Below are 21935 nucleotides of genomic sequence, written 5' to 3' on the forward strand. Positions count from 1 at the left end.
TTTGCATTTTAAAGTCCTTTATTTTTTAATTTATATATACATGAGTTATTTTTGTATTTTAAAACCCTATATATGTGTTTCAAATTTTTTTATACACTAAAATCCTTTATACAACATAGTAGATATAGGTTCTTATTTTGAAATTCTTTTATATATGTAAATGAATATTATTTTTCAATATACATAAAAATCAGAGATTTTTCTCTATTTCAATGCCTCACACATATATTTACAGTTTTTAAAAATTTTTGAAACCTGACTGTGAATTTTCAGGCATTTTTGGTCTGTGACCCCCTTTTTTGGGGGGGACCCCCCCCCATTCCCCACTCACCTGCTCCTCCACGGCATCATCACCCCTCGGGTGATGTTGAGGTGCCCCAAATGACATCATCACCCCCCCAGACCCCAAAACCCCCCCTTTTTATTCACCTCCCCAAAAAGGCACAAAACAAGGGAAACGGCCCCAACCGGCAGCTCGTTACTTTAATAATGCCATTTACGTATGTACACACGGACCCCCGCCAAAAAGGGGGGCTCTGCTAGAAAAATAAAGGAGGGGCGGCCCCCCCAAACGGTTGCAGCCCCCCACAGTCCCTGTCCCGCAGGCTGGCAGCTGGCCCCTTACCCTCAGCACGTTTAACGACCGGCAGGCAAACCTGGGCCGGGGGTCTCTCCTGAGCACCACGGGACGCTTACAACGAGACATCTGAAAAACAAAAATCCCAAATGGTATTTCAGCATATTAAAAAAATAGCACCGAAGGCAGCAGAGGAATTCAGTCAGGATAAGGGATAGGGTAGTAGTTGAGCTAAAGGAGGATGCTAGGCAAACAGGACAGCTCGAAATACAACACGTCCTTTAAAAGCTAGAGCGATTCGAACGCTTAAAATCAGCGTTAAGACTAATTGACACGATTTTGAACGCGTTCTTAGCAGAGAAGTAAACACTCTCGCTGGTGTCGGAAAACGCCTCATCCCTTCCTTACAGCACCGCTGCAGGGAGATAACCCCGTGAGGCTGCAGGACAAGGGTGTACCGTAATCAGCATCTACGCTCACGGATCCGCCGCCGCAGCTCCAGCCCTTGCGCTGCTGCTGCTGCTGCACATCTCGCTTGCTTGGTCGATAAAGTTGAAAGTGAAGTGTAAAACTTTGAAGAGTAAAATGAAAAAGAAAGAACAAATCTCAGCAATTCATTTTATGCTAAAAAGGTGTGCATACGTTTATCTACATACAAGAAGATGAGTTATACCATAAAAGTATTTGATTTTCCTTTTGCATTAATTTAAATTGCAGAGCTGTGAATTCATACCGTTAAATTATCTATCTCTACAATACACAGCTATCATTTGACTGGGGTTTTGCGTGTGTTACGTGACTAGGAAGGACGCCTGGCCAGCTGCGCCGAGACTGATGCTACCGAACTGCCGGGGAAACGCGCCATTGAAAGCGAGACAGAAATAAAGTACTTCAGAGCACTCGGTCAAAAGATTGGGAAAAAAACCCGTAACGTTCAGTTGCCTCTCTTTTTAAACATTTAGAGCAACTACCTAACTGCTTAACTACACCTAATAAATTGTATGCTACAGCTATTTGGCAGTTGCAGTTTAAACAATGCAAGTCAGTTTGGAAATTATACAATTTTAACTTTCTTTTTTAAAGTTTCATTTATGATAGAAAAATCAGTGAGATAAGAGATCCCCCATATGGTTTTACTTTTTTGCGGGGCAGCATGGAGGGTATGGTGGGGAATATCAAATCCCCAGTGCTGTAATACATAAGGCTACCAAAAAGGGTTGGCAGATTTGCTAATGCTTTTGGCTGTACCCAAGCATGCAGAGGAATGCGTTTTTATGATATCTCAACTGTTACACCTGAGAACCAAAGATCAGCGATACATCGACTATTGGAAGACGTGCTGCGCATGGGCCTTTGGAAGGAAATCGACTTACTCCTGTTTTTTTTTCTAGAGAGAGTGAAAAGTCTCATTGCTGATGACTTCTACTGCCAAGTACATCATCTCTGAAGATCCATTCTGATGGGAAGTTCATAAAAGGCAACTCCTTTGAATGAGAAAGATTTCCATTTTGGAAAATCTCTTTCCAACCGAAGTCAAAATTACACACTGTAGGTTAAGGAAAAAGGACATTACGGAAGCAGTAACTCACCAAAAACACATCAGGACTCTCTGTCGCTAGTTACAAGGCTGCTAACACTTCTTGGGGAAGCCTGGAAAACACACCGAAGCGACGCCGATTTGTCCCGTTTTGTCCACGTCTCTTCTTTGACCTTGATTGCTTTTAGCACAGATGCTAGTATCTCAGTAAGGTTTTCGAGTACTACTGTAAGGTATTTTAAAAACTTACTGATCGAAAAAGCGTAAAGCTTTTTTTGTGAAAACAAAGTCTGTTTCTCCTGAACATCCGAACTCTTACAAACGGTTCCTTTCCTCTTCTAGTCCAACATTATTTTCACAGTACCCTTTAATAGTAAGCACACAGAAACAGAAGACTGTGCTTTCAGGAAGAGAAAACAGACGGAGGGAAGCAAGCTTTGCATAGGTGTACCATGCTCCAGAACAGACCTTATTTATTTTTAGTATTTGTGTTAAAATATTTCACATTAAAAAATTATATAGAAGGAGAGTTGCCACATTCTTAATGTTAACTGTAAAGTCCATACTACAAGCACCTTAGGAAAAATGCAGACACATATCACAGACGTACCTTGTACTTGCACACCGCTATGGATCCTTTGCATCTGTCTTGTACTTTCACGGCAGAAGAAAGGGAGACCGCGGCGAAATGGTGGGAGTTGACATTCTGCTGAGAGGAAAGAAAAAACCCAAACAAAAAAAAAAACAAAAAACCCCCAACGTTTAGCACAAAGCTTCCTTTTCTGTGAAGGCTATAACTGAGTGGAGGAAAAACTATTTTGCATCATCTTTGGTACAGTTGTTGATACAGGCCACTAGAGCTTTTGCATATTTTAGACAACTGTGCCTTTTTTTTGGCTCATTGGCAGCTTTAGTTTTGCTAGAACTCACTTTCCTAGAGACACGCAGGTGACAGACACAGATACCAACATACATTTTCTCAAGCCTAAGTATAGCCGCGATTTCCTCACCCTATACGTCCCAAGTTGAGTATTTTTGTTAAAGAGTACAGCAACCCATCTGTCCTCGCGAACTTCGCTGCAAAAGACGAATCCTTTTTTCCAGGCCGTTTCTCCAAACAGTCAAGATCTTTTAAAACTGCAGTTGTGCCACCAAACCTGCTCAGGGTTCTTCCCAACCTTCGACCGTCATTAGATTTAACAGGCACACGCTCTATTCCGTCTTCCAACAGCAAAAATACATAACGCACTCAGACCCCAAGCGCAACCCTACGGACGTCCACACACACCTCGCTGTTTTGATGAGGAGCCACTGAGCACCCCTGCGAGCGCAGCGGGATCATGCGAAAGATCAGTGTCCTGGTTTCGGCTGGGATAGAGTTAATTTTCTTCCTGGTAACTGGTATAGCGCTGTGTTTTTGATTTAGGACGAGAAAAACGTGGATGACACGCTGATGTTTTAGTTGTTGCAAAGTAGCGCTTACTCTAGTCAAGGGCTTTTCAGCTTCTCATGCCCTGCCAGCGAGAAGCTGGGAGGGACCTTAGCCAGGACAGCTGACCCAAACCGGCCAAAGGGATATTCCATACCATATGAAGTCGCGCTCAGTGTATAAGCTGGGGAAGCTGGCCAGGGGGTGGCGACCACCGCTCGGGGACTGGCTGGGCATCAGTCGGCGGGCAGTGAGCAATCGCATTGTGCATCGCTTATTTTGTATTTCTTTTATCATTATGATTATTTCCCCTTCCTTTTCTGTCCTATTAAACTGTCTTTACCTCACCCCACGAACTTCACTTTTTTTTCCAATTATCTCCCCCATCCCACTTTGGGGGCAGGGGGAGTGAGCGAGCAGCTGCGTGGTGTTTAGCTGCCTGCCGGGTTAAACCACAACAATCAGTTTCACCTACGCCAGTTTCAGCGAATGCACTTTCTGAAGCTTTAAACTGAAAACCGTATCTTGACACTTCGCCACGGTAGAAATGATCCGTAACTAGAACTCCACAAAAATGCAGTAACACAAATTGCAAACCCACAGCAGCGACAGCTTCAGAAGTATTTCGACCGGGAGCAAGGGAGAAAAACAATACAGTTTCATCTCACGCACAGGAAAGCAGCAGGCAGAGAAAAGAGTCGGCATTCATAGCCCTTACAGAACACGGGCATTCTCCTTCCATTCCTGAACCCACCTCTTAGGTCGAAACATCGCAACACTACTATGGCAATATTGAGAGTAGGGAACAACAGCCCTGCCACCGGATGTGCTACTGAGTGATGCTATTTACGTAGCAGGACACCTAGATAGAGGGGCATGTTTTTCCACACACAACCCTGAACTTCCTGAAAATTTATGTTTACCAAAACTAGCCATTTGGAACACATTGCCAAACCATGTTTGGCAGTAAGACTTTGATGTGTTTGACACACACAAGTTTGTGGTAACTTGCTACTTGCTTCCTGTTGTTGTTGTTCTTCCTTCAGAAATTCCACTTGTAGCCAAGTTATTTGCTACGGGTTCAAGCATTTACCTTCCAGGTATTACCAGCACATTTACACAAGCAAGTAACTAAATTGCTCTTCTAAAACTACTCGAGTGAAAATTACAGCCATGAAAGAGGAGTGACAGAGAAGAAAAGGAGAGCTCAGGCAGCAAGAATGCTCTGCAGGCTGCCACGGGTCAACATCGCACTCTTAAAAAAAAAAAAAAAAAACATAACATAAACACAAAAAAACACAAAAACCAACAACAAAACAAAACCTTGACATTGTACCTTTTTTTTCTTTTGGAGCTCGTTCCTGTCTCAGCATATTGTCTTGTCAGAGCATGAAGTGCAGACGATCTGTATCCCAATGACATCTGCATGTGATGAATACGTGTTCAGAAATAGTCCAGATCTGTAAGACTGGTGTCATTTTTGTGGTTTTAATATCATAACTCAATTTTATCGACCAATGCATTTGCGAGGAAACTAATTAACTTTTAAACGTAGCCTCTCCTTGGGGAGAAAAATGTGTTAGGGAGTGAAAAAAATTCAGATTCAGAGCTCCCAACCATGACAGACAGCGGGGAAATTAATGAAAGTAAGGACCAACAGCAGCAACATGAAGCGACATTTGGCTTTAATTCTGATCACGTACTTAAGCGACTCTCCAAGTCTATACCTCGATCCTATGATTGACTCGCCCTTTTTTGGAAGGACAAACTTTTTTCCTTAAAAGTCCTAGATTGAAGACTCCACTGAATAGAATGTGGATTGAGCCACAGGACAACATGCCATCAACACTCTAATGAAAAAAAAATCAAGTAAAAGTCAAGTTTAAGTATCAGTTTCCATCGTGTTTCATTCATTACATTTCTAGTGTTACCTAGGTGCTCAAAAATTAACTATACTGACACCACATATTACTAAAAATTGAGTTATGTATATAAAAATAAAATGCTATTTCCAACCTGCCCATAAAATCAGTATGAACAAACAGAAGAGAAACACTTGACCCTAAAGAAGGTAACAGGTAGCTCTTAATTTATCGTAGATGAAAGTTCATTCTTTTACCTGAAAGGAAAACATTCGTAACTACCCAGGGACCGATTCGGGAACGAGGCACGCACGCTCTGTTAACGGCAATTGTTCATCAGCTTTTCTGCACTGGCAGCAAACTTGCCTTTTCCCTGGGTTTGATGTGGAGTTGCTGCAGCATCCTTGAACTCACCAATGTTTCTCCCCACTCCCCCCGCCCCATACGTGCCATTACCTGAGCAGCAAGCGGCATCAACCACGCAGGATTTTCTTCACGTGACGCAGAAGGTGACGCTGGGAAAAGAGGAGGCACAAAATGAACCTGTTTGTCACACCCAGCCAAAGGTGAAAACCCAGGGAAGGATTCTGCCGTGCGGGGCCGGGCTGTGCACCCTGGGAGCTCCAGCCGGCCGGTTTCTCTTCCCTTTGCCAGGTACCGGGGAGACACCGCTGCCTCGTGCTGCCGCCTGCCCCCCGGAAAAGCCGGGGGACCCCCCCCTCACTTCAGCCCTCGGGAACGGGACCGGGCGAGACCCTCCATGCAGAGAGAGGCATGTGGCGTGGATTTAATCCCCGAGGGAAGAGGCCGGGCTCCCCGCTGGCAGAAGGACAACTCGCCTCCCTGCCGCTCGGACCTCCTTGCTGGGGACAGCCCTGCCTGCGCCTGGCTGCTCTTCAGCCGTGCTGGGAGTGCAGTCTGGCCAACGGATGCTCCGGCAAACAGACACTGCAGTGAATCGTAGCTCCTGCTCATTACAGCTGCAGGTAATTTTGCCTCTGGCTAAGGCATGCCCCAGACAGCGGACACCCTGTCTTGTTCCAGCTCCTGCTTGCTACGGTTCTGGCTAATTGAAGCTCCAGCTCTGCACTGAAGCTCTTGTTGATTTCAGATCCTTCTCCTTACAAGCTCCAGCTATTTGCAACAGCCTGGGCTTTTGACAAAGTCATAAATCAATCGCCGTCAAAACTTGACTATTAGGATTAAATATCATAGTTTTACATTGTACAAATATTGATTAGCTTGTACGACTAATTAGTTAATAACTATTCTAAGCAGTCGACAAGCAAGAGCTGGACTCGAAGAGGGCGTGCGGGGTCTGAAAAGCAGAGACCACCTCTTCCCCCCAGAGACCACCTCAGACGTTGAGTTTGGCCTGGTGCATGCCAGCCTCCTGCACTTTGGGGTCCAGCAGGACCAGACCCCCACCTCCAGGGAGGGTCCACGCACCCTGCCCACCCACTGCTTTCCCCTGCAGCCCCTAATGCCCTCCCACCCCCCCGCACAAACGGCCAAACCGGCTTCTGCTTTGGGCCCCCAAACCAGCTCACTTGGCACCCATTTCTGAGCCCAAAAACCCAGCTGCTGCGCCTGTTCTCAAGTCCCAAAGATGCCCCCGGGGAGGGCAAGTGCTTGTGTGATGCTTCTGGCAGAAACGGGGCTGAAAGGTCTGATCCCGGTGCCGGGGGAGCAGAGGAGAGCTGGCTGGGACCAGCTTTTGCTCCTGGAACAACCCCAAGTCCCTGCTCCGAGGTCTTCCCCTTGGGGCCCTGGGGTGGACCTGTCCCACCCCTTCAAATGCTCCAGCAGTTTCGGGGGCAGAAGGCCGTTTCTAAGCCCTCTCTCCAGCAGCTCCTCCCTCGACTCGGCCCGTGAAGCCCCCAGGCTCGAGCACCTCGCTGGGGCGGGCGGCCTCCATTGCCTACAGGCTGCCCGTCTGCCTGCAGGGAGGGCTGGGGGGTCCCCGGCCCCACGGAGCGACAGTGGGAACTCGCAGGGAGGGTCTGTTTGCACACAGCGCCCCCCCCGCCCCCCCGGCCCCACTGCACGGCCCCCCTAGGGCACAGAGGCCCCCCCCAGCCCCACTCCCCAGATGCTCACAGCCCCTCCCCTGCCTGGAGGCCCCCCCAGCCCCCCTCCCTGGAACCTGCAGGACCGCGCACCCCCCCTCGCCCCCCCGCTGCCACAGCCCCACTCCTCAGCTCCCCGGGCCCATGGCCCCCCACACTCACGCTGCGCCGCCGCCTCGGTGCGGACCCCGCCGTGCGCCCCATTGAAATACCCTCCGCAGCCAATCAGCGCGTGGCTCCACCGGGCCACCCGCACGGGGCACGCCGGGAGTTGTAGTCCCGCCCCGGGAGTGCGCATGCGCATGGCGCCACGTGCAGTGCCGCTGGCTGTACATTGACAACTGCACAACGGAGATGATCGTGCACGGACCCTGGTGCAACCCTTGTGCCCCCCATGCTCGCAGCCCCTCCCCAGTGTTTGCAAGCACCTCCCAGCCCCAGGACCCCCTGTGTTCACAGCACCCGACCCACACCATTTTCCAGCCCCCTGGGAGCCCCAAGCCCCACTCTCAAGTCCCGCCAGGACCCACAACCCCTCTCCCCAGCTCCTTGGGGCACCGCAGCCCTCCCCCAGCCCCACTCCCCAGCCCCCCTAGGGCATACAGCCCCACTTCTCAGCGCATCTAGGGCACACAGCCCCCCAAGCCTCATTCCCCGGCCCCCCCGGGATGCACAGCACCCCCCCCCAGCCGCCGCCGCCACCGCCGCCTGGGTGCAGACCCCGCCGCGCGCCCCGTTGAAATATCCTCCGCAGCCAATCAGCGCGCGGCTCCTCCGGGCCGCCCGTGGGGGGCACACCGGGAGTTGTAGTCCCCAACCCGGAAGTACGCAGGCGCACGGCGCCTTCGCTGTGCGGGTGGCTGTGCAGGGACCCCCGTACAACGGTGGTGATTGTGCAGGGACCCTTGCGCAACAGGGGGTCGGTGTGTGGAGACCCCCGTGCAAGGGGGGGGGCAGTGCAGAAGTACCCTTATGCAATTGGTTGGTGTGCAGGCGACTCTTGTGCAATGGCGGGCAGGTGCACAGGGACCCTTATGCAATGGTGGTGATTGTGCAGGACCCTCGTGCAATGGTAGGGTCCTGCGTAAATGCGGGTGGCTGTGTAGGACCCCCACGTGATGGTTGCAGTTGTGCAGCGACCCTTATGCGACAGTAATGGTTGTGCAGGACCCTTGTACAATGGCGGTGATAGGGCAGGGATCCTCATGCAACGGGGGGTAGGTGCAGGGAATCCTCATGTGATGGTGGTGATTGTGCAGGATCCCTGTGCAATGGTTGTGGTTGTGTAGGGAGCCCTGTACCATGATGGTGATTGTGCAGAACCCTCGTGTGGCAGTGGTAGTTGTGCAGGACCCCCATGTGACAGGGGTGGTTATTTTTCTCGGCAGTACCCTTGAGTTCAGGAGCAAAACAGCCGGTGTCTGAAACCACTGGGGTGTTTTGACTGCTGGTGAACAGCCTTGAGGCCGCCTCGGTTCCCACGTGGCTCCCATGGTGTGCGTGGACCCTCCTGCAACGGGTGCAGGTGTGCAAGGAGTGCGATCCGGGGTAGGGGTCCCTCTCTGGAGGCACCCAGCTCGAGCTGGCACCTAAGAACTAATCAAGGAGTAATGAGGAACCTTCTCTCAGACCTGACGTTAACCAGCGGGATCCCAGGGTCACACCCTGTTACGGTGATTGGACCCCGGGGATGTGGCAGAGGGTGCCCTGAACAGGTTGGGGGGGTTCCCTGGGGAGGAGGGGAGCCCCCACCCCCCCAACTGTGGGCACTCCCCTCAAGGAGCAGAGCATGGTGCAAGACTTCAGGGGGGATGAGGGCCAGCAGGACCCCGAGACGGCGATGCCGGCTCTTCCCAGCGTCTCCCCAGGCACCTGCCGTGCTGGGGGGGGGTGTGTGTCTCAGGGATGGGGGTGACCGTGGGGATGGGGGGAACCTCAAGATGGGGCGGGGGGGGGGGCAATCCTGGGGTCCGGGAGGGACCCTGGGAGTGGGGTAGGGGGACATTTGGGGACAGAGCTGATTCTCGGGAAAATGGGGACACCATGTGGGGGGTTGAGACTGGGAGGGATGACCCTGGGGAGGTGGGGGGCACCCTGGGGAGAAGGGATCCCACCCCCCACACCTGCAGCCACCCCCAGGGGCAGCTGGGACCCCGACCCACTGGGGAACCAGGATGGGAACGATGGGGACTCACTCATGGATACTGCACAGGTAATAAAATAGTTCATGCTGCACCCTGTTGTAGGGTCTCTGGGGTGCCCTGGGCTCTGGGCGCCGAGTCCCCACCACAGCCAGCCCTTCCCGGGGGTCCCCAGGCTGCCCGGCTCCTCTGGCCCCAGCCGGCAGTAGCTGTGTCCTCCCAGCCGCTGGCCACACAATGGCAGCACCGACCCACAGCCATGCGGAGACAGGGCTGGGGACAGGGCCAGGGGATGCCTGCGCTCCACCTGGGTCTGCAGGGCTTGGGCAGGGGGGGCATTCTGCAGCTCCGCTCCCACCCTGGGGACTTCAAACACCCCCGGGGCAAACGGTGTCCCCAGCGTGTCCACCTGACGGGGGGTGGCCTGTGCCCCTGCACACCCGTGTGCGTGGCGGGGGGGACAGGGGATGTGTCGCTGTCCCTGTTGCTGGTGGCAACCGGTATGGGGGGAAGGTGACAGTGAGGGTCCCCGCCAGTGGCCCAGAGCTCATCACCGCTGGGGGGACAGGGGACAAGCAGGGCCAGCACCAAGGAGCGATGGCAGCAGAGCCCACTCTCTGGGGGTCCCCGCCCCCTGTCCCCAGAGCCCAACGATCAGCCGCGGGGACAGGGGATGGGGAGCTGCCCCAGGGATGGGGACAGCACCGGGACACGCCGACACTCTTGGGGGTGCTGGCATGCGGGGGGGGGGCACCCTAACTGTTGCCACCCGGGATGACGAATGCACCGGGATGAGGGATGCACCGGGATGGGGACTGCGCATGGAGGGGCCAGAGCCGGCGCGCGAACGCCGGGCTGCAGTACCACACTTCGGCTTCGGGGCGGCAGCAGCAGTGAGCACCCGCCGGGCGGGGCAGCAGCGGCGTTTCCTTACCAGGACGAAGCAACGAACGCAGCGGCATCACCCCGCAGGCACCGCAGTATGGCATTGCCGTTCCCGGTGGACGGCAGCGCGGAGAAGGGGGGTGCCACCGCGCATGCGCGGCTCAAGAGCTGCAGTACCGAATTTTGGTCGCTCGGTGGCAGCAGCGAGCAAAAAAAAGCGCGCCACCGCGCATGCGCGGCGCCCCACCTGCAGTACCGAATTCTGGTTGCTCAGTGGCAGCAGCGAGCAAAGAAAAGCGCACTGCAGGCCACTGCGCATGCGCAGCTCAAGAGCCACAGTACCGAATTCTGGTCACTCGGTGGCAGCAGCGAGCAAAGAAAAGCGCGCCACCGCGCATGCGCGGCGCCCGACCTGCAGTACCTGATTTTGGTCGCTCGGTGGCAGCAGCGAGGGCGGCAACGCGCGCCACTGCGCATGCGCGGCTCATGAGCTACAGTACCGAATTTCGGTTGTTCGGTGGCAGCGGCGAGTGCGGTAAAACGCGCCGCTGTGCATGCGCAGCTCCCGAGCTGCAGTACCGAATTCTGGTCGCCGCGTGCCACCATCGCCTCACCGACCCTTTCCCGATCTCTCCGCCCCGTTTGTACCATAGGAAGACGGTAACTGCTTACTGGCGGTACTGGGGTTAGATTTCCCTGCCCTTTTCCCACTCGTGGCCCAGGCACTAATCTTCATCGCCTCTGTACCAAAAAGCACCCGGTGGCTCCAGCATTTCAGTCCTTTCCCTTTGGCTGCTTTAAAAGTCCGGTGGTTGTTTCTGTCCGTGCCCCCCAGCCCATTACCTGGGGAGGAGAAGCAGCACGGGGAACCTGTGGAACAGGTTTCTTTCTATCCCAGAGGAAGCCCCAGGGATTGCTGTCTCGGTCTGCATGTGGCCATCTGGGTTGTGGGAGTGACAGCAGCGACTCAACAGATGCTGGAGAGAGATTTAAAAAAAATAAGGCCATACGGGTGACACCCTGAGAGCAGGGGAGGGGCAGCTATGTCGATCAGGAAACTGCGCTTCTGAGCAGACCCGGTGCCAGTGGCTGACCTGCAAACGAGCGATACGCTGGTGGTCCTGGGGCTTTGTTGCGGTGTTTGCACCTTTCTTCGCCTCTGTGCTATCAGCACTCTGCTCTCCTCATCCTGCTTGCCACGCAGGGCTTGTCACTTGGAGAAGAGACACTGCACGATGTTGCTTACCACCCTGCCCTCCAGCGTGCAAAGTTATTAGAAATGAAGCAGGGAAAGCCAAGAAGCCTGTTGGTGTATTAGGTGTCCTCAGCAGATGACCGTACAGCCCAGCAGGTTCCATCCTTGCTCTGTACAGGGCGCGTAGCTCTGCACTCCTTGCCGCTCCTGCCAGCAAGTGTCACAGTTGCCCTTCGCTGCCTGCAACACGCAGTACTTTTAGTAGGCTGGAGGGGCTGTTCTGCCAATGTGACAGGTGAGCAGCTCGGTTCCTTTAGCTGCCTAAATTGCCTCCTTGAAACAATCACTTCAACACATGGTTTCTTTATTTTAGACCCCTCTGCATATCTCCTGGCTTGCAAGCCATTTTCAGCTAGCAACACAGCTAAGTACGGTGCTGGTAGAAACCTAGCTGCCACCTCACTCCGATGTCAAAAGGCTTTTGTAACTTGAACCCCCGATTGTTTTGCCTTCAAGACTGCAAGGCGAGGAATACACCTCTACTTGAACAAGCAAGACACCTGCCAAATAGCTGAGCTCTGCACAGTGATAGGTGGCTGCCTGTGACCGTCACCTTTTTCTGCTAAAACCAGAGCACGCTTCCCTTGTGAAGAGCCATCGGCAGTACAGAACGTACCTGAGGTCTCCTTGCACCGGCTCCCCAGAGAACGGCATCTTAGTTCGACTGAAGCATGCAGCAGCCTGTCGTGTCATCGCAGCCCCTCGCCCTCGAGCAAGCGGCTGCCTGTAGCAGCGGCAGAACCGCTGCTGCGCAGACGGGAAAGGAATGGCTTGGCGCCAAGCTCTGCGGGCTGCCTGTGTCCCCTGCAGAGCTGACAACCTCGGCAGCCCATACAAAGGGCAAAGCTAAGAACCTGAGAAGGAGGCAGAGGGTGTAGCAGTTTCTGCAACAACCATACTTCCCAGCCTGCTTATGGAGCACAAGGCACTTTAAGCAGCAGTAAAGAACAAGGATGGCCTATCAAGATGGCAGGAATAACACGGAGAGCCTAAAGCATTTAGCCAGGCAGGGCTTGCAACTAACCTTGTGTCATGGTTTAATCCCAGCCGGCGACTAAGCACCACGCAACCGCTCACTTGCTCCCCCCTCAGTGGGATGGGGTAGAGAATTGGAAGGGCAAAACTGAAAAAACTCCACTTGTAAGGAAAAGCAGGGGGGGGGAAACCAACAGAGAGAAAAACCCAAGACAGACAAGCGGTACAAATGAAAACAATTGCTCTCCACCAACCGACCGATGCCCAGCCAGCTGCAGCCCAGCAGCAGCCCCCCTGCCAACCTCCCCCCTAGTTTTATTACATGACATCATATGCTCTGGAATATCCCTTGGGTCAGTTGGGGTCAGCTCTCCCAGCGGTGCCCCCTCCCAGGCCCTCGCGCACCCCCAGCCCGCTCGCCGGCGGGGCGGGGCGAGGAGCAGAACAGCCCCCGGCACCGTGCAAGCGCTGCTCAGCAGGAACTAACACACCCCTGCGTCATCAACGCCCTTTTCAGCACAAACCCAAAACGCAGGAGGAAGGAGAGCGGGGTGGGAGCGGGGTGCGGGGGAGCGGGAGGGGGGTGTCAGAGTTTGGGCGGGGGGCAATGGGCAGGTTGGCGGGGTGGGCAGCACCCCAGGGGTCCAGGGCAGAGGGGTTACGGGGAGACAGTGCGGAACACGGGGGGTGGGAGGAGGGAGAGGAGAGAGGAGGGCAGTGCGGGCACGAGGTAGGAGGGCAGGGGATACGGGGGGCGCGTCACGGGGAAAACCTCGCACGGGGGAAAAACCTCGCATGGGAAAGGGGGGGCAGACACTGGGAGGGGCGGGGGTGGGTAGAAACATGCGTGGGGGGACATGTGTGGGGGTGACCTACGCCAGGGGGTCCGCCTGGGACCATCCACAGCAGATAACTCACCTGGGATAATCCGCAACAGATAATCCGTTCCCAATAACTGACCCGCACTGGATAACCCGCACTAGATAACCACGAGCAATGCCCCTCAAATGGCTGGTGTTTCACCCCAAATTTTCCCCAAATGGCGGGGGGGGTTTGTTTTTCTATAATATAAAAATTGGGGTTTTTTTCCTTTTCCAAAATATTCAATTTGGAGGTTTTTCAACGCTTTTTCACAACAAAAATTGGTGATTTTTGCTTTTGGTTTTGTGGATGAAAATGGGGGTTTTTGTGCTTTCCGGCTGCACAAATCCAGGTGGATTTGGCTTTCCCGGGAGCTCCAAGTTGGGTATTTTTCCCCAAAAATTGTGAGGTTTTTTTTTTTCACCTCTTGCAGACCCTGAATCAGGGGTTTTGTGGTATTTTTATGCCATGGCGGCAGGTCCCGCTCTGTGTGCATGGCCCTGCAGGGGAAAGTCCCTGTTGGGGGAACTGGCCCCAAATCAGGATGGGAAAAGGCGGAAAAGGAGAACAGGGAAGAGGCAGCTTTTGAAAGCGCTTTTATATCTTCAATATCTTTTATCTTCAATAAAGAGGTATTTCGGGGGGGGGGGGTCGAGTTTTTAAATCCTTTCTATAAACAGGGTTTCTTTGTATTTTAAAAACCTTATCTGTCATAGACATTTACACTTAATGTATTTACACATATATATATTTAGTGAATATATTTATGTTTCACTTTTACCCCATTTCCCACTTATCCCCCCTATTTCCCACTTATTATATATAATACCTATTCAGACTATATATCTGTTGACTTACATATTTTGACACTTAAATGCCTTTATAGATTTCTCTATTTACACTTACATGTATTTACACCACCTATATCTTTATAGACTTAGATATCTATTTAGACTTAGATATCTGTTAACACTTATATATAATCTCTTAGATTACATACAATATCTATTTAGACTCTCTAGGTAACACGCAGTAAGTGTAGATAGCTATATCTATTCAGAATTTTTTCTATTTTAAATCCCTTCATATACAAAATATATCATCCTTTTTGCATTTTAAAGTCCTTTATTTTTTAATTTATATATACATGAGTTATTTTTGTATTTTAAAACCCTATATATGTGTTTCAAATTTTTTTATACACTAAAATCCTTTATACAACATAGTAGATATAGGTTCTTATTTTGAAATTCTTTTATATATGTAAATGAATATTATTTTTCAATATACATAAAAATCAGAGATTTTTCTCTATTTCAATGCCTCACACATATATTTACAGTTTTTAAAAATTTTTGAAACCTGACTGTGAATTTTCAGGCATTTTTGGTCTGTGACCCCCTTTTTTGGGGGGGACCCCCCCCCATTCCCCACTCACCTGCTCCTCCACGGCATCATCACCCCTCGGGTGATGTTGAGGTGCCCCAAATGACATCATCACCCCCCCAGACCCCAAAACCCCCCCTTTTTATTCACCTCCCCAAAAAGGCACAAAACAAGGGAAACGGCCCCAACCGGCAGCTCGTTACTTTAATAATGCCATTTACGTATGTACACACGGACCCCCGCCAAAAAGGGGGGCTCTGCTAGAAAAATAAAGGAGGGGCGGCCCCCCCAAACGGTTGCAGCCCCCCACAGTCCCTGTCCCGCAGGCTGGCAGCTGGCCCCTTACCCTCAGCACGTTTAACGACCGGCAGGCAAACCTGGGCCGGGGGTCTCTCCTGAGCACCACGGGACGCTTACAACGAGACATCTGAAAAACAAAAATCCCAAATGGTATTTCAGCATATTAAAAAAATAGCACCGAAGGCAGCAGAGGAATTCAGTCAGGATAAGGGATAGGGTAGTAGTTGAGCTAAAGGAGGATGCTAGGCAAACAGGACAGCTCGAAATACAACACGTCCTTTAAAAGCTAGAGCGATTCGAACGCTTAAAATCAGCGTTAAGACTAATTGACACGATTTTGAACGCGTTCTTAGCAGAGAAGTAAACACTCTCGCTGGTGTCGGAAAACGCCTCATCCCTTCCTTACAGCACCGCTGCAGGGAGATAACCCCGTGAGGCTGTAGGACAAGGGTGTACCGTAATCAGCATCTACGCTCACGGATCCGCCGCCGCAGCTCCAGCCCTTGCGCTGCTGCTGCTGCTGCACATCTCGCTTGCTTGGTCGATAAAGTTGAAAGTGAAGTGTAAAACTTTGAAGAGTAAAATGAAAAAGAAAGAACAAATCTCAGCAATTCATTTTATGCTAAAAAGGTGTGCATACGTTTATCTACATACAAGAAGATGAGTTATACCATAAAAGTATTTGATTTTCCTTTTGCATTAATTTAAATTGCAGAGCTGTGAATTCATACCGTTAAATTATCTATCTCTACAATACACAGCTATCATTTGACTGGGGTTTTGCGTGTGTTATGTGACTAGGAAGGACGCCTGGCCAGCTGCGCCGAGACTGATGCTACCGAACTGCCGGGGAAACGCGCCATTGAAAGCGAGACAGAAATAAAGTACTTCAGAGCACTCGGTCAAAAGATTGGGAAAAAAACCCGTAACGTTCAGTTGCCTCTCTTTTTAAACATTTAGAGCAACTACCTAACTGCTTAACTACACCTAATAAATTGTATGCTACAGCTATTTGGCAGTTACATTTTAAATGCAAGTTTGGAAATTATACAATTTTAACTTTCTTTTTTAAAGTTTCATTTATGATAGAAAACTATTTTTTATGATAGAAAAATCGGTGAGGCACAAAATCCCCCATATGGTTCTACTTTTGGGAACAAAAAAAAAACGAAACCCAAAGCAAATCCCCAGTGCTGCAATACATAAGGCTACCAAAAAGGACTGGCAGATTTGCTAATGCTTTTGGCTGTACTGAAGCATGCAGAGGAACACGTTTTCATGATCTCTCAACTGTTACAACTGGGAACCAATGACGCCATCAACTGTTGGAAGATGTGCTGTGCTTGGGTCTTTGGGAGGAAATTGACTGGGGGTTTTTTGTTTGGTTTGGTTTTTTGGGTTTTTTTTTGTTTTTGTTTTTAAAGAGAACAAAAAGTCTTGTTGCTGATGACTTCTACTGCCAAGTATATCATCTCTGAAGATCCACTCTGATGGGAAGTTCATAAAATGCACCTCCTTTGAATGAGAAATATTTCCATTTTGGAAAATCTCTTTCGAACTTAAGTCAAAAATTACACACTGTAGGTTAAGGAAAAAGGACATTATTGAAGCAATAACTCACCAAAACCACATCAGGACTCACTGTCACTAGTTACAAGGCCGCTAATGTTTCTTGGGAAAGCCTGGAAAACATGCAGAAGCGAAGCCAATTTGTCCTGATTTGTCCATGTCTCTTCTTTGACTTTGATTGCCTTAAGTACAGATACTAGTATGTCAGTAAAGTTTTCAATTACTACTATAAGATATTTTAAATACTTATTCACTGAAAAAGCATAAAGCTTTTATAATGAAAACAAAGTCTGTTTCTTCTGAATATCTGATCTCTTACAAACAGTTTCTTTCCTCTTCTGGTACAAAATTATTTTCACAGTATCATTTAATAGTAAGCGCACAAAAACAGAAGACCATGCTTTGAGGAATAGGAAATAAATGAAGGAAGTAAGCTTTGCATAGGCGTAACATGCTCCAGAACAGACCTTATTTTATTTTAGTATTTGTGTTAAAATATTTAATAAAAAACTATAGAAGGAGAATTGGCACATTCTTAATATTAACTTTAAAGTCCACACTACAAGTACCTTAGGAAAAATGTAGACATACATCATTGACGTACCTTGTATTTACAGACCACTATGGATCCCTTCCATATGCCTTGTACTTTCATGGCTGGATAAAAGTAGATATAGGAAAAAAAAAATTTAAAAGCAATGTGACACAAGAGAGACAGGAAATAATAAAAAAATAGGGTTAGACATCTGGATAAAAGTAGACATAGAAAGAAAAGAGAGGGACAGGCAGAAGAACAGAGGAATAGCAAAAAAGGACAGGAGGGATATAAAAAAAGCTGAAGGACAGGCAGCCAGAAAATGAAATACAGAAAAAAGGAGAGAGACAGCGAGCAGGACAGACTGGGGGAGAGATGGCTGCAGGGGGCGGGCAGGGAGAACGACAGAGAATGGGGGGGCTGGGGGAGAGGGACAGGGGCAAGGAACAGCACAGAGGGACAGAGACAGAAAAAGAGGATGGGAAGCAGGACAGAGAGATGCAGCACGAAAAAAAACAGGGACAGGGAGAAGGACAGAGAGGCGGAGAGACAAAAAGAGCAACAGGGACCAGGACCCCCGAGGGATAAAGAGAGGGACAGAGGGCTGGATGCAAGAATAGAGAGAAGAACAGGAGTACAGGTAAGTGGAAAAAATGACAGAGAGGGAAAGAGAGAGGGTCAGGGAGCCAGGCAGACAGATGGATAGGCAAAAAGAGAACAATGGAGGAATGAAGAACAGTGCAACAGACAGGAGGAGGCAGGGAAAGGCAGACATGGGTAGGGATCTGGGAGGGGTGGGGGATGCAGAGCGGGGCAGGGAGTTACTGGGACGCGGAAGAAGAGAGATGCACGCCCAAGGGTCCAGGACTCACCACAGCTCCCGCTCTTGGCGCCGCATAGAGAAATGTACAATTCGGATGCTTCTTTCTCCCTCACTCTCTCTCCCCCTTCCTCTTCTGTAGCTCCGGTTACTCAACTGTCATTCATCTGAGAGAGCACAGCTAGTATCTTACAGCTTTTTAAATGTGAGGGTTCATAGATACATAGCATTTCTCTCACTCACACACACACAATACATGGACATACTGTACCTTTGGATACATGTACAGACCCTGCATTACACGTTAGCGATGTAGTCTGCTGAGGACTATTAATTGGGATCGTTCCTCACTCAAATCACAGAATCATTAAGGTTGGAAAAGACCTCTAAGATCATCAAGTCCAACCATCAACCCAACACCACCATGCCCACTACACCATGTCCCTAAGCACCTCATCTACATGTCTTTTAAATACTTCCAGGGTTGGTGACTCCACCACTTCCCTGGGCAGCCTGTTCCAATGCTTGACCACTCTTTCAGTAAAGAAATTTTTCCTAATGTCCAACCTAAACCTCCCCTGGCGCAACTTGAGGCCATTTCCTCTCGTCCTATCGCTAGTTACTTGGGAGAAGAGACCAACACCCAACTCACTACAACCTCCTTCCAGGTAGTTGTAGAGTGCAGTAAGGTCTCCCCTCAGCCTCCTCTTCTCCAGACTAAACACCCCCAGTTCCCTCAGCCGCTCCTCACAAGACTTGTGCTCCAGATCCTTCACCAGCTTCATTGCCCTTTTCTGGACACGCTCTAGCACCTCAATGTCCTTCTTGTAGCGAGGGGCCCAAAACTGAACACAGTATTTGAGGTGCGGCCTCACCAGTGCCGAGTACAGGGGCACGATCACCTCCCTATTCCTGCTGGCCACACTATTTCTGATACAGGCCAGGATGCCGTTGGCCTTCTTGGCTACCTGGGCACACTGCCGGCTCATGTTCAGCCGCTGTCAACCAGCACCCCCAGGTCCTTTTCCTCTGGGCAGCTTTCCAGCCACTCTTCCCCAAGCCTCTAGCGTCGCGTGGGGTTGTTGTGGCCGAAGTGCAGGACCCGGCACTTGGCCTTGTTGAATCTCATACAATTGACCTCGGCCCATCGATCCAGCCTGTCCAGATCCCTCTACAGAGGGTTTCTCTATTATGCACATGGAGGCATCTTCCAGTTGGATCCATGTTGCTTCACTCTTCAGCTGGTTCGCCTTTTTCCATTCTCTTCAACTTCAGCCACGGCAGCTAGTCTAAAGAGACAGCGACTATTAGACCTTTCACTTTTCACACACCCTGCTAAAATAACAAGGCAAGCCAAGGACGACACAAGCCAACCTAAGCCAGATGCAGTTAACACAACCACGAGAGGAGGAACAGGTAACTTGGTCGTCAGGGCCGCCCCAGGCAACGAAAAGAACGAGCGATTGTTATCGACAGTTATCTTTGTTCACCCCAGGCTGGAACCACCCCACGGGCCTCCGCTCTTCTCCGGGGCACCCGGGGCAGCAACAGGACTCTCACAACCGAATGGGGTACAGGCAAGGCCCTAGCCCGCTCCCAAGAGCTCCTGCGCACCACAGTGCCGAGCGCCGCCAATGCACTACCCCCAGGCGGGCGGGAGACACCCCCGAGCCTGCGACCGCCGAAGGGTCTGGCTCGCCACACCGGTGGACCCGGCCCCCACCTACCGCCGACGAAATGAACCACGCCGCCATGCTGCTCCCGGGCACCGCGCATGCGCAGGCCAGCGGCGGCGCGTGGGAGGGGCCTGAGGCTGCTCCCGGGACGTGCGCATGCGCGAACGCCGAGCTGCAGTACCTTATATCAGTCAACGGAAGGCAGCAGCGCTATTGCGCGCGGGCCATACGTATGCTGCAATACCGGGTTTTCGTCAAATGGCAGCAGTGATCAAGGGCTCGCCCAGGCGCAGTACCACATCTTGGTCACAAGACCAAGCAGCGAGGCCGGCGCGTCACCAGACCTGCAGTACCGACTGTCAGACACTGGGTGGCAGCAGCGAAGGCGGCGGCTCACCCGAACACGCGCGGGCGCCGCTGTGCAGTGCCGCGTTTTGCTCACGAGGTGGCAGCCGTGAGCGGCGTGGCACGACGGCAGGCGCGCTGTCGGTGCGTGCGGCTGTACCGCGTTTCGCTGAACGGCCGGCCCACGAACACCGCAAAAAACTATGGAGCAATGGCAGGAAACTATACCTCCTGCAGGGAAGGCGGCTGTAAGAAAGACTACACGTCGCCGCAAGCCCCAAAAACTAACATTGCCACCCGGAAGCCCGGTGCCGGAAGACTACCACTCCTGGCTTGCTCTGCCAGCCAACGGCTCCAAGAGGCAGCGTTCTTCAAGTCCTGACCCCGTGGTGACGCCCGTGTCCTCTGCCCCGGCCCCCCCTTACCCGTGCCCCCCTCAGCAGCAGGCCAGGGTTTTTCCTTTACCCGGTTCCCTCTCTTAGACACAGCCCCATATGTCTGTCTCCTAGCCCCTTACGGCCCCTCTGCCGCTCAGAACGTGCTGACTATGGCTCACGCTACAGGAACCGTGTGTGGGAGACAAGCCCCCCCTCCTCCCCCCCAGGCAGCAAGGCCAGCGTGTTGGCCCAACACCACCTCTTTCCCCGCAGGATGAGCCCTTCCTGGAGCAGAAATGCACAGCCACCGGCTCTCTGGCCTACAGTTCCTTGCAGCAGGAACTGTACGCCCCGCAACAAAGCGAGGACAAGAAACAAGGGAAAGCAGGGCAGGCTAAGGGAGAAAAAAAATGCCAAAGCGGGTGCTAATGAGGGAGAGGGCAGGGCTCTCCCCACTCCGCTAGGGCACCCCAAGAAGCTGTAACCAGCCCTCCCAGGGTACTGCCGCATGTCCGGGGTCTGCTGAAGATTTCGGCACTGCTCACACCTTCTGGGGCTGACGTCGCAGTCTCGGGAATCCCTCGCCTCCTAGAAGCACCACAAAGGCTACAGCCCTTGCCGTGGTCTTACAGACTGTAAACCCATGTACTTTTTGCCATTTGGCAAAAAGGGCTGTTCAGAGTCAACAGTCTACAAAAGAGGGCTACAAATCAACTACCTCCCTGAACTTCTAGAAAGCCAAAGCCCAACTCACCGCACTCCAGCAGGTATGAAGTCAGACTCGAGGTCAGGTTTTGATTTCCATGTGGTTTAATAAGTTAACAGGTTCAGCCGTTACACAGCAATGGAATTCTTCAACATTTACAAAGGTGCAAGAACTTCATTCATTTAGTCTGAATTAAGTCCTTTTATTCTAATCTCTTAAATAGCTACACAGTTCCTATTTTTTTTCCTCTAAACAACCTGGGGTTAAAATAATCCACCCAGAGAGAAGGCATCAAAATACAAAAGAGCACGCACAAGGAGGGGCGCTAATTCAAATTCGGCGTGGGTATTTGGTCCAGTACCTGTACGAGCAAGGAAAGGTAGTGTGAAGCAGTCATGCCAGTAGAAGGAGCTGTGATATCGCAAGTACACAAAGACCTTTTCCAGAAGTTTGACCACCACTGGGATTGTTACCCTACCATGACACTCACCGTAACCTAGGGGGAGCGAAGGAGGGAGGGGAGAACAATGCAAAAGACCCCAAAGCACACCAACGCCAGCCACCCAACATTCAAGCATCTCACTAGCTACCCAGAAATGACTTCTCTGTAGGTTTAGCAAACAATGAACA

General features: G+C 51.2%; 1 long non-coding RNA gene across 1 annotated transcript; it reads right to left on the reverse strand.

Moving 5' to 3' along the window:
- Positions 1-1955: 1955 nt before the first annotated feature.
- On the reverse strand, positions 1956-18163 carry LOC142076606 (uncharacterized). The gene is made up of 3 exons (XR_012671219.1): positions 17451-18163; positions 16899-16959; positions 1956-2061 (listed from the first exon to the last, which is right to left on the reverse strand). It is a non-coding gene; the product is annotated as an uncharacterized LOC142076606 (long non-coding RNA).
- Between the last annotated feature and the right edge of the window lie 3772 nt (positions 18164-21935).

Source organism: Calonectris borealis, unplaced genomic scaffold (assembly GCF_964195595.1).
Source record: "Calonectris borealis unplaced genomic scaffold, bCalBor7.hap1.2 HAP1_SCAFFOLD_73, whole genome shotgun sequence".
In the NCBI taxonomy this organism is placed as follows: Eukaryota; Metazoa; Chordata; class Aves; order Procellariiformes; family Procellariidae; genus Calonectris; species Calonectris borealis.